The following is a 12519-nucleotide window of genomic DNA, read 5'->3' as shown; positions in this document are numbered from 1 at the left end:
TTTTTTTTTTTTCCTGGGACAGAGTCTTGCTCTGTTGCCCAGGCTGGAGTGCAGTGACACAATCTTGGCTTACTTCAACCTCTGCCTCCCGGGTTCAAGTGATTCTCCTGCTTTAGCCTCATGAGTAGCTGGGATTACAGGCACGCACCATCACACCCGGCTAATTTTTGTATTTTTAGTAGACGGGGTTTAGGCTCAAGCAGGTTCCCTGCTATGTAAGTTAGAAAACAGAATAATATAATTGATATTTAGCCAGTTTATTTAAATTTAGGAATGATAAAATTTCAGATATGATGCTGAGCTTAAAAGCCATCTCGACAAAACCTTCTTAAGGTGGAAAGGCATGCGTGTGTCAACTGATTTTCATATAAACCTGTCTTTTTTTTAATGCGGTCATTCCAAAGCAAAGCATTTTCGGGTAGCATTGGTCTTTGTGAAGACCTTAGATGACTCTGGATTTGGGAGCCCAAGGTGGGCAGATCACCTGAGGTTAGGAGTTCAAGACCAACCTGGCCAACATAGCAAAACCCTGTCTCTACTAAAAATACAAAAGTTAGTCAGGTGTGGTGGTGGGCACCTGTAATCCCAGCTACTCAGGAGGCTGAGGCAGGAGAGTTGCTTGAACCCAGAAGGAGGAGGTTGCGGCAAGCTGAGATTGCGCCATTGCACTCCTGGGCAATAAGATCAAAACTCTGTCTCAATTAAAAAAAAAGGTGACTCTAGAATAACTGGGGAAGCTTTGGGCTATTTCTACCACATTTGCTTATAATTTATTGTGTGGTTTTTTTTGTTTGTTTGCTTTTTAATATCTAGACCTCAAGAAACACTCATTCAGATGAAGACAAAGATGGCAACTGGGATGCTTGGGGCGACTGGAGTGACTGCTTCCAGACCTGTGGGGGAGGAGTGTCATATTCTCTGCGGAGATGTTTGACCGGAAGGTCAGTGGTGGCTTCACTTGCTCCTGCATGTGGAATGTGGCAGTGCCTCTGGATGGGTAGAGAGAAGAGATAACTTTATTTGGCTTTGGAATGTACTGTGATGATGGTGTAACATTTGCTTTGTCTAAATGTTAGTCAACCTAGGTTAACATATTTAAGCAGCAATGGTCCCGTTTTCGTGGGTGTCGCCATGTTGCACACAGGACCCAGGAGCACTGGACACTTTGGGCTTTGAGGAAAGGAAATCCTGGCACTTTAAGTCACTGGTTTAAAGTTGTCAAGAGTTGGGGCAAGAGGTCAAGTCTTCTGAGTTCTGCCCTTGGGTTGCTGCAATTTAATCCAGTTCTTGTTCATCTATTCTGAGCAACCCATTGATTAAGAACATGATGCAAGTTCTGTTTTCACATTTTAGATATGTTTATGTTAAATAATATTTGCAAAAATGTAAAATCAGCTTATTTTTTAAAAATCTGTAAATTTGTAATAAGCCTGTGCTTATCACTGTTTTTGAGACACTTTAAGGTAATTCTTTATGGGACAGTTTAATTCCCAGTCAATGATTTTGCATCAGCTCCTAGGTAAGACAGAGCCCCAGATTGATGGAATCTGGCATACTAGTCTTGTACAAAAGAAGATTCCAAGATTATGTCAGTCATCTTCAGATTTGGGATATTGTTAGGCAAAAGAATAAATTGGCCTTTGCCGATTAGCTTCAAGATATAGAGTAGAAATGCAGGAGAGTACATTTTGGCTGGAGTTTGGATTTCGTTGAGGTCACTGTTCTACCATACATTAAACAGTGACCAAGTATGTCTTCCAGTTTCCTTGAGACAATGCAGAGCAGGGCAGATGAGAGATTGTACATGTGGCCTTTGAGAAGAAAGACTCACTGGTCTACTCCAGGAAGGCCTGGGAAGGTTGCTGGAGGTACTATAGTAGCATTCCCCCAGGGTGAGTTCTAACTCAGAGCATGGAAACTTCAGTAAAGCATTGGTGAACTAAATCCAGGGATTATTCTTGCAAAGAGAAAGTGTTATGCCTGCTTCCCCATATTTCCACCTTGGTGAGCAGATATAGGCCCTGGTATTCTGTGTCATGCTGTGTGGAAGAATGATGGGGTATCATGCTGTATTGGGATATATTTATTCTGCCAAGGAGGCTGCAATAGGAGAGCTACACCCTGTGGGCAAGGGGAGGAGGCTTTTTTTTTTTTTTTTTTGGAGACGGAGTCTCACTCTTTCCCAGACTAGGGTGCAGTGGCGGTATCTGGGCTCACTGAAACTTCCGCCTCCCAGGTTCATGCAATTCTCCTGCCTCAGCCTCCCAAGTAGCTGGGATTACAGGTGCCTGCCACCATGCCTGGCTAATTTTTGTATTTTTAATAGAGACGGGGTTTCACCATGTTGGCCAGGCTGGTCTTGAACTCCTGACCTGAATGATCCATCTGCCTCGGCCTCCCAAAGTGCTGGGATTACAGGCATGAGCCACCATGCCCGGCCAGGGGGCTTCTTATGTAAAGGGTGAGTTCTTTCCCACTGCTGGCCAGCCACATGGGAGAGGTTTCCAGTCTGGGAATGAGTAGGGAAGGGAGAACTTTGGCATCTCTTTCTAAACTTCAAGTCTGAGAAGTCTGAATAATTTGCAATTAGTGGTAGGGTTAGAGTGGGAAAGGAGTGGGATTTATTTGCATTGGTCTTTTTTTCTTTTTTCTAGTATGTACTTGCATTTGTTAAAAAGAATTTAGAGGAATATATTAAGGACCATGAATAACCCCTTTCATCCTATTGTCATACAACTAAAATGTTCACATATTTATTTATTATTTGGTTCATTTTTAAAATTTCTTTGATTTTGCTTGGAACATAATTTTGCCAGGTGATATATCTCCAGAAGGCTGAAGGTAGGGAAGGGCAGTTGCTCAACTTCTTCCATCTTTTCTACTCGTACTCAGAAGGGGAGACTTGGGCAAGAGGAGAGGAAAGGGAGGCAGGAGAGTTCTTGGCTTTATTGTTGAGAGCAGGTATTGGTGTTCTCTGTTTGGCAAGTGTCTTAAGCTGACTGTTGTGAGCACTTTGATGGATTTTCTGAGAAATTGCCTTTGCCCTCCCAAATTCCTTGGGATTTCTTGCCTCCAATTCCCTTGAAATGTGCTATTCACAACACTTTGGCTTGGTAATATTGCTCTTTCCTCAGCTCTGAGACTGCTAGACATGCCCCCAGTTTCTCCCTATTTACATGTGCTAACCCCTCTGTGGCCATCCTGGTAAGTTCTTAAGACAACCACATGCTGGAACTCACGCACATGCCCACATCTGGTTCACAGGAAACCCTCATGTAAACTTTGCTAAACAAACTCTTCAAGTCCAGGGAGCCAGTGCTGCAACACCTACTCTGCTTACATGGGCTGCTGTAGCTGTTCTCTCAGCCCTTAAATTTCTCAGGTGTGAATTAAACACCAACCAACTGTTGGTGACACATTGAACTCTTCAAGTGCTGTCCTTAAAATTTCTTCCTCTTGATTTGGGGCTAGCAGACTGAAACCCTCATCCCTTCTCCTTGATGGAGCAGAATGAGAGGTAGGCTCACAGCACACCTTTCTCAATGAAATCCTCAGAAGTTCTTCCTGTAAGTCTCTGGCTCCAGATCCTTTTAATTCCCTTGATGTGAGTAAGGAGTTTAACTCCAGTGAATTAAGCTAACACATATCCTGCCTTCAAAGTTCTTACATCTAAGGAGACAAACAATAAACAAGTAAACAATCAAATTATATATAATTAAAAATTGTGTCACTGGCCAGGCGCAGTGGCTCACACCTGTAATCCCAGCACTTTGGGAGGCTGAGGCGGGTGGATCACCTGAGGTCAGGAGTTCGAGACCAGCCTGACCAACATGGAGAAAGCCCATCTCTACTAAAAATACAAAATTAGCTGGGCATGGTGGCACATGCCTGTAATTCCAGCTACTCAGGAGGCTGAGGCAGGAGAATTGCTTGAACTCGGGAGGTGGAGGTTTCAGTGAGCTGAGATTGCACCATTGCACTCCAGCCTGGGCAATAAGGGTGAAACTCCGTCTCAAAAAAAAAAAAATTGTGTTAAGAAAATCCATAAAATGGTCAGGGAAGCCCTCTGTCCTGGGGCATGTATATGCTGAGATATTACTGCTAAGAAGAAATCAATTATGTGATGGGAAGGGTTATGAGACCAAAAAATTTCAGATAGTGGGAGCAGCATATGTAAATATCCTGAAGCAGGAAATGAAAACAGACTTTTAGGCCTGGAGAGCAATTAGATGAGAGTAAGCAGAATGGGCAGTCCCCTGCTGACTGCCACTGCAGACAGAGCCTTGGTGGGCACAGAGTCAGCCAGCATCCCACCCTGGGCTAACACTGTGCAGAGAACAGTGGATCCTGCCCCACCCTGAGCAACCACTCCTACTTGTGGGGCACAGAGAAGGCACTCAGACCTGCACCTGCCAGTGCCCCACCCCTGAGCCAACACCACCTCCAGCATGACTGAACACACAGTCACCAACAGGGGCCTCCTGCCCACCCCCAGCTGCACTGCCTCTGCCACTGTGGTGAATGCCCACAGAGAGGCAGGACCCCCGGCACCTGCTAGCACTCCACCGTAGCTACCACTACCACTGCTGCTGATATGTGCAAATGAGGATGGATCCCTCTGTCATCGTGCTATGAAATGCTTTGGCTGACATCAGCCATCAGAGTGTAATGACCGGCAGTCCAAAAGCATTTGGCCCCCACAGTGCAGTGGATTCCTAACATCAAGGATCCAGAGAACAAAGTTGGGGCCCAATACAAGTACCCCAGAATTAGAACATCCAGTCCAGGTATTGGGAGCTGAGTGTTGGCCCCCTAAAATCTTTCATAAATGAAGCCAGTTGGCTGGATCCACCTTATACTAGAATCAAGCCCTCAAGGTCATTAAAAAAATAGGATAAAAGAAACAAAATTATGCAAAAAGTCAGCAACCTCAAGGATTAAAGGAAGATAAGCCCACAAAGATAAGAAAGAATCAGCACAAGAACCCTGACAACTCAAAAAGCCAGAGCGCCTTCTTTCCAACAGATGACCACCTTGCCTCTCCAGCAAGGGTTCTGAACCAGGTTGAGATGGATGAAGTCACAGAAACAGAGTTCAGAATACGGACAGAAATGAAGATCCTTAGGCTATAGCAGTATGTTGAAACCCAGTCCACGGAAGCTAAAAACCATTATAAAACAATACTGGAACTGGCAGACCAAATAACCAGTATAGAAGAGTATATAACTGAACTGAGAGAGCTGAAAAACACCCTACAAGAATTTCATAATGCAATCACAAGTATTAATAGCAGAATAGACCAAGTGGAGGAAAGACTCTCAGAGCTTAAGACTGGCTTTCTGAAATGAGACAGTCAGACAAGAATAGAGAAGAAAGAATGAAAGGAATGAACAAAACCTCTGAGAAATATGAGATCATGTAAAGAGACCAAATCTACGACTTATTGGTGTCCCTGAAAAAGAGGGGAATAATGGAACCAACTTGGAAAACATATTTCGGGATATCATCCATGAGAACTTCATGGATGAACCCAACTAGCTATACAGGCCAACATTCAAATTCAGGAAATGCAGAGAATCCCAGCAAAATACTTCCCAAGAAGATCATCCCAAGAGACATAGCCATTAGATCCTCCAAGGTTGAAATGAGAGAAAAAATGTTAAAGACAGAAAGGTCAGGTCACCTACAAAGGGAAGTTCATTGACTAACAGCAGACTTCTCAGCTGAAACCTTACAAGCAAGAAGAGATTCTGGGCCAGTATTCAACATTCTTAAAATAAATTCCAACCCAGAATTTCATATCCAGCCAAATTAAACTTCATAAGTGAATAATAAATATGATCCTTTTCAGACAAGCAGATGCTGAGATAATTTGTTACCATCAGATCTGCCTTATAAGAGCTCCTGAAGGAAGCACTAAATATGGAAAGGAAAGACCATTACCAGCCACTACAAAAACATACTGAAGAACACAGACCAGTGACATTATAAAGCAACCACATAAACAAGTCTGCAAAATAACCAGCTAACATCATAATGACAGGATCAAATCCATACATATCAATACTAACCTTGAATGTAAGTGGGCTAAATGCCCTAATTAAAAGATACAGAGTAGCAAGCTGGATAAAGAACCAAGACCCACTGGTATGCTTGTCTTCAAGAGACCTATTTCACATTCAGTGACACATAGGCTCAAATAAATGGATGGAGAAAAATCTACCAGAAAAATGGAAAACAGAAAAAAAGCAGAGGTTGCAATCTTAGTTTCACACAAAACAGACTTTAAACCAGAAAAATTTAAAAAGACGAAGGGTATTACTTAATGGTAAAGTGTTCAATTCAACAGGAAGACTGAACTATCCTAAATATATAGGCACCCAACACAGCAGCACCCAGATTCATAAAGCAAGTTCTTAGAGACCTTCAAAGAGATTTAGACTCCCTCACAGTAATAATAAAAGACTCTAACACCCCACTGACAATACTAGACAGATCATCAGGACAGAAAATTAACAAAGATATTCAGTACCTGAACTCAGCACTGGATCAAATGAACCTGATAGACATCTACAGAACTCTCTACCCCAAAACAACAGAATATACATTCTTCTCATCACCACATGGCACTTACTCTAAAATTGATCACATAATTGAAAGTAAAACGCTCCTTAGCAGATGCAAAAGAACTGAAATCATAAAAAACAATCTCGGCTGGGCATGGTGGCTCATGCCTGTAATCCCAGCACTTTGGGAGGCCGAGGCAGGAGGATCACAAGGTCAGGAGATCGAGACCATCCTGGCTAACACAATGAAACCCCGTCTCTACTAAAAATACAAAAAATTAGCCAGGTGTGGCGGCGGGCGCCTGTAGTCCCAGCTACTTGGGAGGCTGAGGCAGGAGAACAGTGTGAACCCAGGAGGCAGAGCTTGCAGTGAGCCGAGATCGCACCACTGCACTCCAGCCTGGGCGACAGAGCGAGACTCCATCTCAAAAAAAACAAAAAACAAAACAAAAAAAACTCTCAGACCACAGCACAATCAAATTAGAAAAAAAGACTAAAAAAATCACTTAAAACCATGCAATCACATGGAAATTGAATAACCTGCTTCTGAATGACTTTGGGGTAAATAATGAATTTAGGGTAGAAATCAAGAAGTTATTTGAAACTAATGAGAACAAAGATACAACATGCCAGAATTTCTGGGACACAGCTAAGGTGAATGTTAAGAGGGATATTTATAGCACTAAATGCCCACATCAAAAAGTTAGAAAGATCTCAATTTAACAACCTAACATCACAACTAAAAGAACTAGAGAACCAAGAGCAAACCAATCCCAAAGCTAGCAGAAGACAAGAAATAACTCAGAGCTGAACTGAAGGAGATTGAGACCCAAAAAACCATTCAAAAGATCAGTGAGCCAGGTGTGGTGGCTCACGCCTGTAATCCTAGCACTTTGGGAGGCTGAGGCGGGTGGATCCCCTGAGGTCAGGAATTCAAGACCAGCCTGACCAACATGGTGAAACCATGTCTCTATTAAAAATAGAAAAATTAGCTGGGCATGGTGGCGGGCACCTGTAATCCCAGCTACTTGGGAGGCTGAGGCAGGAGAATCACTTGAACCCAGGAGACAGAGGTCGCAGTGAGCCGAGATCCTGCCATTGCACTGTAGCGTGGGCGACAAGAGTGAAACTCCATTTCAAAAAAAAAAAAAAACAAAACTTCTTAATGAAGTAGGTATTCAAGGAACATATATCAAAATAATAAGAGCCATCTATGACAAACCCACAGTCAACATCATACCGAATGGGTGAAAGCTGGAAGCATTCTCCTTGAAAACCAGCACAAGACAAGGATGCCATCTCTCACTACTCCTATTCAACATAGTGCTAGAAGTTTTGGATGAGGCAATCAGACGAGAAAAAGAAATAAAGAGCATTTAAATAGGAAGAGAGGAAGTTAAACTATCCCTGTTGGCAGATGACATATCCTATATCTGGAAAACCCCATAGTCTCAGGCCAAAAGCTCCCTAAGCTGATAACTTCAGCGAAGTCTCAGGATACAAAATAAATGTGCAAAAATCATTAACATTCTTATACACCAACAGTCAAGCCAAGAGCCAAATCAGGAACACAATCCCATTGACAGTTGTCACACACACAAAACAAAATACCTAGGAACACAGCTAACCAGGGAGGTAGAATATTTCTACAAGGATGACTACAAAACACCACTTGAAGAAATCAGATGACAGAAACAAATGGAAAAACATCCTATGCTCACGGATAGAAAGAATCAATATTGTTAAAATGGCCATACTGCCCAAAGCAATTTATAGATTCAATGCTATTTCTATTCAAGTCATTGAAATTCTTTACAGAACTAGAAAAAAAAAACTATTGTAACATCCATATGGAACCAAAAAACAGCCTGAATAGCCAAGGCAATCCTAAACAAAAAGAACGAAGCCGGAGGCATCATGCCACCTGACTTACAACTGTATTTCAGGGCTACCGTAACCAAAACATCATGATACTGGTGCAAAAATGGACACATAGACTAACAGAACAAAATAGAGAACCTAGAAATAAGGCCACACACCTACAACTTCTGATCTTGACAAACCTGACAAAAGCAATGGAGAACGGATTTCTTATTCAATAATGGGTGCCGAGATAAATGGGTAGCCATATGCAGAAGATTGAAAATGGATCAATTCTATACATGATATACAAAAATTAACTCAAGATGGATTAAAGGCTTAAATGTAAAACCCAATACTATACAAACCCTGGAAGACAACCTAGGCAATACCATTATGGACATTGGAATGGGCAAAGATTACATGATGAAGACACCAAAAGCAGTTGCAATAAAAGCAAAAATTCAAAAATGAGATCTAACTAAACTAGTAAGTTTCTGCACAGCAAAGGAAACCATCAGTAGAGTGAACAGACAGCCTACAGAATGGGAGAAAAATTTTGTAAACTATGTATCTGACAAAGGAACTTAAATTTACAAGAAAAAAACAAACAACTCCATTAAAAAGTGGGCAAAGGACATGAACAGACATTTTTCAAGAGAAGACATGTGGCCAAAAGTCACACGAACAAAAAGCTCATCATTGATCATTAGAGAAATAAAAATCAAAACCACAATGTGATAACATGTCACACCATTCAGACTGGCTGTTACTAAAAAGTCAGTAAGTAACAGATGCTGGTGAGATTGTGGAGAAAAAGGAACATTTATACACTGTTGGTGGGAGTGTAAATTAGTTCAATCTTTGTGGAAGACAGTGTGGTGACTGCTCAGAGACCTAAAAACAGAAATACCATTAGACCCAAAAATCCCATTACTGGGTATATATGCAAAGTAATATAAATTATTTGATTATAAAGACACTTGCATGTATGTGTTCACTGTAGCACTATTCACAATAGCAAAGACATGGAATCAACCTAAATTCCCATCACTTGTAGACTGGGGCCAGGCGTGGTGGCTCATGCCTGTAATCCCAGCATTTTGGGAGGCTGAGGCAGGTGGATCCCCTGAGGTCAGGAATTCAAGACCAGCCTGGCCAACATGGTGAAACCCCATCTCTACTAAAAATACAAAAATTAGCCGGGCATGGTGGCGGGTGCCTGTAATTCCAGCTACTCAGGAGGCTGAAGCAAGAGAATCTCTTGAACACGGGAGGTGGAGGTTGCAGTGAGTGGAGATCATGCCACTGTACTCCAGCCTTGGCGACAGAGTGAGACTCCTCCTCCTCAAAAAAAAAATTGTAAACTAGATAAAGAAAATGTGGTACATATGCACCATGGAATATTATGCAGCCATAAAAAGAATGAGCTCATGTCTTGTGCAGGAATGAAGCTGGAGGAAGCTTCATTCCTCCAGCTGGAGGCCATTATCTTTAGCAAACCAGTGCAGGAATGGAAAACCAAATACCACTTGTTATCACTTAAAAGTGGAAGCTAAACTATGAAAACACATGGACAAATACAGGGGAACAACATTGACTGGGACATATTGGAGGGTGGAAGGTGAGAGAAGGTAGAGGATCAGGAAAAATAACTAATGAGTACTAGACTTAATACTTGGGTGACAAAATAATCTGTCCAACAAACCCCCATGGCAAAAGTTTACCTATATAACAAAGCTGCACACATACCTCTGAACTTAAAATAAAAGTTAAATTATAAAAGAGCAATGGATAGCATGCATATATATACACACACACACACACACACACACACACACACACTGTTTAGTGCAATAGTGTTTTCTGGAGTTTAAATATAAGTAGAAACTTTAAAAACATGGAAACAATAATATAAAATTCAGAAGAGAGTAAAATGAATTTAAAGTGTTCAAATGTCGTTGAATTGTTCAGAAAAATGTAAACATAGACAATTTACCTTCAACTTTTAAAAGTCTGGGATGCATGTTAAATTTCTAAGGTTACCATTAAAAGCAAAATAAAAAAATGTGTAGCTATTCAGATATCACAAGGGCAAACAGAATCATGCTAAAATACTTGATTGATCCAAAAGGGTTCAAGAAAGGAGAGAAAAAAGAACATAGTGCAATTGTGACAAATTGTAAAACGGTAGATTTGAACCCCAGAATATATATTTTACATTAGATGTAAATGGACTAATTACTTCGGTTAAAAGACAAAAGATTGTTAGACTATAAAACAAAATTTATGTGGTTTACTAGAGTCAAACCTTAAATACAAGGATACCGAAAGACTGAAAATAAAAGGATGGAAAAAAGCTATAATGTGAACCAAAATGAAAAGAAAATTGATGTACCTGTACTAATATCAGACAAAGTAGAATTTAAAGGAAGAAGCATTAGCAGAAATAGAGGAATCATGAAAATATAATATATTAAAACATGGGGATACATCTAAATTCACCCTTATACGGAAGTTTAATAGCCCTGAATACACATATTAGAAAAGAAAAATTGGTTGAAAAAAAAAACAGTGGTGCAAGCTGTCATTTAAGAAGTTAAAAAAAAAATGGAAGAGCAAATTTTAAAAGTATCTGCATATATACTCTGTGTGTGTGTGTGTGTGTATGTGTGACCACATTCCTTTACTTCAAATACTGTGTGTGTGTATGTGTGTGTGTCCACATTCCTTTACTTCAAATATCAGGGATCTGGATTAGAGTCAAAGTTTGATCAAGTCCCTTGTTAATTCAGTTATGGCTGCCTGTGGGAAAAATGCCCTTCTTCTGCCTAAAGAGTTGCTGCTTTAGACCTGTTGCAGCTTTATGTTATTATGGCTGCTGCAGCTGAAGGCATTCACAAGAAGAAACATTGCCTTTGTGTCAGTGAATCTCGTTTTTTATTATTTTGTGGCTTTCCTTCATTTGGAGATAGTTTCTGGAGTGTCTGCATTTTATTTCATCGCTCCAGAATACCCTATCCCATGTAGGCACTGAGTGTTTTACAGGGGCCCTCACTGAGTGAGACGTTATGGGCCCTTACACTTTTGTCTTAGACTAACTGCCCCCATGCCATTGATTGGCAGGAATTGGCTATATCACCTGCCACTCTAATGTAGTGGGAATTGGTGGATTCTCTTGTAGATCTCTTCTTTACTTCAAAGGCAGACTTCTCCTTTATGTACAGTGAATAGTTTATGTGCTGTCTTTTAATTCAGTCTTACTTACCCTATGTATAGCAATAATCACCTAAAGTTTCTGCCTTGTGTATAACTTCTGTGAATTTCCAGGTATGATACAGAGTTATTCACTTATTAACATAGTCATTTCAATGGGAATTTGTAAGGGGGAAGTTCAATATATATGCTCCGATTACCATCTCTATTTAAAATCTTTCCTCCTCTCTTCATTTTCCCTAAAATTTTCCCTGAAATTTTACCTCTGCTAATTTGGAAATAATACACATATCTTGTTTTTATTTTACTGATGATTAAATATATACTTAAAAACCACATTTTAATAATTATTTTATAACTATCTCTGTCATTAGTAATTTCTTTTGATTTCTCCTTATGTAAAATGATGACTACTTAGGCTTTTTTTTCTTTATTCCCATTTCTTGAGTTTATTAGAATTTGGGATTTTATCTTCAGTTTATTGGCAGTTTTTTTCTTTATATCTTTTCTTTCATAGTAATACATCAAAGCATGGTTGAAACTTAATTGTGTGTGTGTACACATTATTTCAACACTCACTGTCTATCTTAATTGTGTGTGCATGCAGACAAGCAGCATTATTTCAATGCTGATTGTCAATTGCTGCTTTGAGTCCCCATTTCTTCCTTTGAGCATTCAGTTCTTCAGGTTGAATGATAGCTTTGTTGGCAGAGATATATTTTGAGCTTTGCTTCTGGAATTTTAGTGTGCATATGAATCACCTAGGGATCTTGTTAAAATCTAAACTTTGATTCAGTAGATCTGGAATGAGGCCCAAGAGCTTTCATTTCTAACAGATTCCCAGGTGATGTCAGTGCTGTCTGTCCATGGACCACAC

The 12519-nt window shown here is 40.5% G+C and overlaps 1 pseudogene; it reads left to right on the top strand.

Annotated features, from left to right (window-relative positions):
• Window positions 1–343: 343 nt before the first annotated feature.
• Window positions 344–12519, top strand: part of LOC129047456 (ADAMTS-like protein 3) — a 126034-nt pseudogene continuing 113858 nt past the window's right edge.

The sequence above is a fragment of the Pongo abelii genome, chromosome 16 (genome assembly GCF_028885655.2).
Source record: "Pongo abelii isolate AG06213 chromosome 16, NHGRI_mPonAbe1-v2.0_pri, whole genome shotgun sequence".
In the NCBI taxonomy this organism is placed as follows: Eukaryota; Metazoa; Chordata; class Mammalia; order Primates; family Hominidae; genus Pongo; species Pongo abelii.
The sequence above is the reverse complement of the archived record's forward strand: the minus strand, read 5'-3'. Positions and strand labels throughout refer to the sequence as shown.